Source organism: Chrysoperla carnea, chromosome 2 (assembly GCF_905475395.1).
Source record: "Chrysoperla carnea chromosome 2, inChrCarn1.1, whole genome shotgun sequence".
Lineage (NCBI taxonomy): Eukaryota > Metazoa > Arthropoda > Insecta > Neuroptera > Chrysopidae > Chrysoperla > Chrysoperla carnea.
Genome location: NC_058338.1, coordinates 66,136,220 through 66,142,613, shown reverse-complemented (window position 1 = coordinate 66,142,613; position 6,394 = coordinate 66,136,220).

Sequence of the window (6,394 nt, the reverse complement as noted above, 5' to 3'; positions counted from 1 at the left end):
ACTCTTCTTTTTTTAGTTTTCGTTAATCAGCTTTTTGAACCCTTCTCATAAAAATTTGTCTTACCTCCCTATTTTTTTTTTCGTAAATCAACACCGCGCTCTTCTCGTACAAATATATCTTTTACTCTTTTGACTTTTCCACGTGGGCCGCATAGGCAGTTGCCTACTCTGCCTAATGGTTAATCCGTTCCTAGCCACTAATATTTTTGTTTAAAGATTCGAAAACATTTCAGTAATCATACATATTGTCGATTTAACGTCACATCTTTTGATCTCCGTCCTGTCGTGAATTTAAATCCTGCTTTAGGTTAATGATGGGCAGTTAAGTGATAAAATTTATCTCATGTTAAATGCAAAGATAAGGTTTAGGCTTAACCGGACCAGACAAATGTTATGCGATTTCTAAACAGAATGGGTTTAGGTACTATTCGAGTTCAATTACCTCATCGAAATGGAAATTTCATGTTTCTAAAATTTATTTAAATAATTACAGTATTAAAATAGAAAGGTTTCTAAAATTGGAAACGGTTTTCAAATTATGGGGCATTTATTGACGCTGAATACATTACTTATATTCGAAACGGATTCATAAAATCTTGAATAAATCGTCAGTTCACGTTTATATAACAAGTGTCATTAAAAGCGTGACAAAAACTAAATTGAGATAGGAAAAAATACTTACTATTTTATTATATGTACATATTATGTTTTGAATTTTGTCATGTTCTTATCGGCTTATCACTAAAACTATTCAAAGTATGTTGGTCTATACAAACCTCGCCTGTGTATCACAAAAGTGATTATTACATACTGTCTTATCTTAACTAATATTATAAAGTTTAAAAGTTTGTTTCTTTGTTTGGTTGGTTGGTTGAATGTGGTAATCTCAGGAACTACTGGTTCAAATTGAATAATTCTTTTAGTGTTGGGTAGCTCATTTATCGAGGAAGGCTGTAGGCTATATGACATGACGCGATAGCAGTTATCCAGCCGCTTCTCTGGACGATTTCTTAAACTGAATAGATTTTAATAAAACTTTAAAATTATATGCTTCATACATCAGAATAACACATAGGCTATAATTTATAAAAATAGCAGTTACCCGCCCGATTCGTTGGACGTTTTTGATTTTAAAAGCAAAATAGATATGTGTTTATTAAATAAAAATGTATCATTCTTTAAAATGTGGTGAAAAGCTGATATAATTGTTGTGCCAAATCAGCGCATCAACATTAAATGAAAATTATATCGGTTAGTAGTATGCGCTTAGTTTGGGTTACATAGACATCGAACAAAAATTGCACGCGTCTGTACTATTTCAGAATGATTAATTAAATACCTTTTTACATACGTTGAAAATAGATATGAGACCTTTATATCGACTTGTTAGTCTGTCTCATGAAATGTATCCGAGATATACATTTCATGAGACAACCCTATTAACAAGCCCGACGATTAATTATTTTTAGGTACTTTATTTCTATATTCCGAAAATTTAAAGCAGTTCGATATTGTCGGATACGACGATTGCTTCATCATGATGACAAACAGCTCAAAACTAATTCTTGAAAGCTGAGTGCATATTTATGACTGTTATATGAACTTTGTCTTCTGAATATATATATATATATATATATATATATATATTTTTTTTTTTTTTTTTTTTTTTTTTTAAATCTAAAGCATTGAAACATAAACATAACATATATGATTCATTAAACTTATTAATAATTAGGTATTTACCTCGGCCTCAGTCAGATGGCGTCAAATTGTGACCGTGACCCCGCGAGTCACGAATGATTAATTTGATTTATTTCAAACGACTCATTTAAGTTAACGAAGAGAGCCTCAGTAATAACACTTACTCAATGCAGTAACTAATTTCTTGAGTATCCACTATCTCGAAACGTCTTCGTACTCATATTTCATCTAATCCAGATGTAGATGCATATTTTCAGGCTATTCATAATGTAAACAGCCATTGCAATTTGAATACCAAGACAGAAATAATTTTTAACCTGTAAATGGCCTAAAATATAATCCATATTGGTTTCTACTGCCGTAAAATAACTTCAATCGAATTAATAATTTTTTTATTTAAATTGAAGCTTTATAAAAATTTTAGTTTGAAATGAAAAAGACAAAACCGTAATGGACAGCATGATGGCTTGTATTTAGGAACAAATATATGATATATAATGTTGTTTGTGCCTTTTTAATATATTCTCATGCAGTATATGTCTATTATTATTTAGTAAAATCTAATTTTTAAGAAGTCAAATCGATAAAGTAATTTACACTGTGTCCGTTAAGATGTTGACAGAAAAGGTGCTATTTTAAGATTACTTTTAAAATATACTGAAATTTCTGTAAAAGAAGTTTATAAATTCATTTAATTTCAAAGGTAGAAACGTATAGTTGCAACACTCATTTTGTGACAGGTCAGTATATATTCTTAATATCACGTATTTATTTTGGCAAACAAATAACAAGAAAAATGCATTGAATCAAAGCATGCTCGCATTTTTAAATATCAATCCACATAGGCAAAACACCTTACATAAATGGTAAATGGTACAAAATTGTAGAAAAAATTATCACATCGTTAAAGTTGAATAATTGAAAAACCTATCATTATTTTTCGTTGGCTTATAGTAAATTCTATTTGGTATTTTAAAAATTATCAGATCAATTGACAGTATTTTTATACCATGCATATATGAAATATACATAGTATATTAAGTTTAGTCCCAAGTTTGTAACGCTTAAAAATAATGATGCTAGGAAAAAAATTTTGTCATAGCTGTTCATAAAATCACCTAATTAGTCCATTTCCGGTTGTCCGTCCGTCCGTCCGTCCGTCTGTGGACACGATAACTCAAAAACGTAAAAAGTAAGGTCAAGTTCGTAAATGAGCATCATAGGTCAATTGGGTCTTGGGTCCGTAGGACCCATCTTGTAAACCGTTAAAGATAGAACAAAAGTTTAAATGTAAAAAATGTTCTTTATAAAAAAATAAAAAACTTTTGTTTGAAACATTTTTTTGTAAACATCACTGTTTACCCACGAGGGCGTTAATTAGGTGCAAATTTTATAGTATGTATTAATATAGGAATATCAGTTGTGTGTGTGTCTATTTAAAAGTGAATATCTTTTGTTATTTACGTGACGTCAAAAAAACAAACGATTGCGCATCAACACTGTCTATACATTTTTGTATCTGTTATGTGATACAGAAATCAACACTGACTATGCATGGTATTTCAACAATTAACTCAGTCAATTGTTTCTTTTCACTTGTTTTACTTTGGTTTTGTGACGGGCCGTTTTAAATGGCCAAAAGAAAACGTACTCAATTTCAAAATAAAACTAAATTTTTGTACTTTTTTGATTAGGTATATCTATGCAAACAAATTAGCGAGCTGAATTAGAAAATTAATAACTACTCCTTACTTATTGATTTTCAAATTGTAACTTATCGGCCTTTTATTTTCTATTAATATTTTGGGCGTTTATTAGAGGTGATAAAAAAATTAGATCGGGAAAGAGATAAATTATAAATTGTTATTAGGTTTAGGTATCGATTTTTTAAATAAAAAATAATAAAAAGAAATATAAAAAAATAATTTTATTCAAATAACATTACAATTTTGAAGTGAATATAATTTTATTATACAAATTGTTTTATAAAAACGAAAAATACCACTGGTGTTTAGCTGAGCTCATATTTTAGGTTAACAAAATTTTGAAGAAAGGGCAAAAATATGCCACTGCAACCAGAGCCGGATTTACACAAAGCGACGCCCTTGGGCAATGTCAAAATAAGAGACAAATTACCCACAAATCTTTTTAATCGATGCTGTATGCTTAAATTATGCTGATTTAAAAATTATACGTTTGTCTAAGAATATGTTTGTGAAATTCAAATTATAAAATTTTTCAACATTTTTCGTCATGCCTAAGATCAAATTAACATGTACGAAATATTTTGAAGTTTTGATCAATTTGCCACCCTTAAAATTTTTCGCCTTGAGCCATGGCCCATGTGGCCCAATATGTAAATCCAGGCCTGGTCACAGCTTTAAAATCTACTAAATACCAGCAGTTTATATCATGAGCTTTGTTACTGTTAAAGTTATTTGGTGTTATGTTGGATAATTTTACGTTAAGAGAGCCATTTTTTGTAAGAAACTTGAAAATCAAAAGTACTTAATAGTATTTTTTTAATCCACAAACCAAAAAAAGGAGGGTAATATAAGTTACACTCCTAAATATATTTGGAAATAAAAGAAAATAGGTCAGACCAGAAAAATTTTTAAAAAAGAAGTGTTTGAGGTATTTATTACAAATTATAACATGATCGTCAAATGTATCTCTTAACGTAGAACATACAGTTGTAAATCGTTTGTGGGACATCTTTAAAAAATACACACGTATAAATAATATACGATTAAATTTCGTGTCACATAGATAGATTACAAAAATTATTTTATGTTATAATAATTATTAAGTGTACATATTGTATATTTTTAATCATAAAAACACAAAAACATTGTTTTTGAATAAAAAAACGACAATATTTTAAACAAGTTGCTTATTTTGAACCTAATTTTTATTTATATTGCAAAAAAAAATTAATGTGAAATTCTCTTTATAGAAATTAGAAATAAATAAATAAAAATAATTGAGTATTTAAGTTGATAATGTGGTTGATTGTTGATGGCGGATTTAGGTTCGATGCCGCCCTATATGGCGCTCCGTTTTTTCTCTATGCGGAAATGATTATTGAAATTAAACACTCAATTTTCAAATATTTAGTATTTTCTAAAGAATATTTGCAATAGTTCAGACGCCTTTTAAATATTAGTCCTTTGGGAGTGATAACCCGCAAAAATTTCACATTTTATTAGACAGATAACAGTTTTCCAAATCAGCTTAAATAGAGAATTATTAATATGAACTTTTCTTCTCATTTCTGTGAAAGGAGTTTCGTATTAAATTTTTTCGTAATATAAGTAATTACATCCTGTATATAAAATCCACTTATGTACAAAAAACGTGTGTAAGGTTTCATTTACATAATAAAACCATATTGACGCTTTGTTGAAGATCGAAAAACTATTAAAAGTAATTTTCAAATTTTATCAATTTTCGTTAATTTGATAATTTCTACAAATTTAACTTTATTATCTTTATATACAAAAAGTAGGCCCCATTTTTTATACATTATGTAAATAACACACAGCGGAAATTACATTCATTTCCGTTTAATTATTAAATATTATTGTGCGTATGTTTTTTTCGTAGTACTAGTATTAAAATTTACAAACATTTATGTGTTGTTTGTGAAATGGAAAACTTTTAAAATTTGTGTAATTAAACAAAGGTATTTCTTAAATATGTTATGAAAAATAAAGTAAAACCATAAATAGTTATGAGAACTCATTATTAAGTTTTTAAATAAACGTTTAGATATAATTCCATGTTCACGCCTTTTAATTAACATAAATAATTAAAGAAAAAAATTTAAAATTTCGTTAGAGGAAAATCTTTCAATTTAGTTTTAGTTCGCTCTTCTTATTAAAAATATCAATCTTTTATGGCTTCAAAAATAGTTCCGGAAGATTTAAAATATACCTTTTCTGCGACTGACATTTCCGTGTTCGATTTTCTCACGTCTTGTTCTGTCTTAAGTTTTCTGGATGATGGGGCATAGGAACTATTAATTTCTATTACATATATTTAGAATGTTTCTAGAATACAGTGGAACCTCGTTAAATCGCAATCAATTAGTAAAAAAAATGCCGTTCCATTCCGCTGAACTCCTAAATACGCCGTATAACGAATTATTTAGACTTTGTAACTCGAACAAAATATTATTTATCTTTGTCAGGTATTAAGAGTGCATATTTATATTCTATAATTCGAATTTCAAAAGCAGACTCTGTAATTCGTAGTTTGTAAAATACAATGACGGCGTACGTGTCAAGTCGAAAACTTTAAATTTTTTGCATTTGTTTGAGATTCGTGTGCATCGAGGTTCCACTGTATTTAAATTCAGCATACTTCTAAACAGCAATAATTACAAAATTCTTTTTAAAATTTGTATACATACTTGGTAGGTATTTAATTACTTGAATAGTTAGTTGATTTTTAATACCCAAACAATAAATTTCAAAAGAAAAGCCCTCATCACCCCAACAGAATGGCTGTATTTTGAAACTAACGAGTTTAATCTCAAAACTATGGACTAATTTCTTTGGTATTATTTCCTCAAAATAATGAAACAATAATAAAATACAAAATATTTATTAAATAAGTTATTTTAAATAATCTTAAAAACTAAATAAATTTATACTATTTTTTAAATAACAAAAAAAAATCTACGATAAAA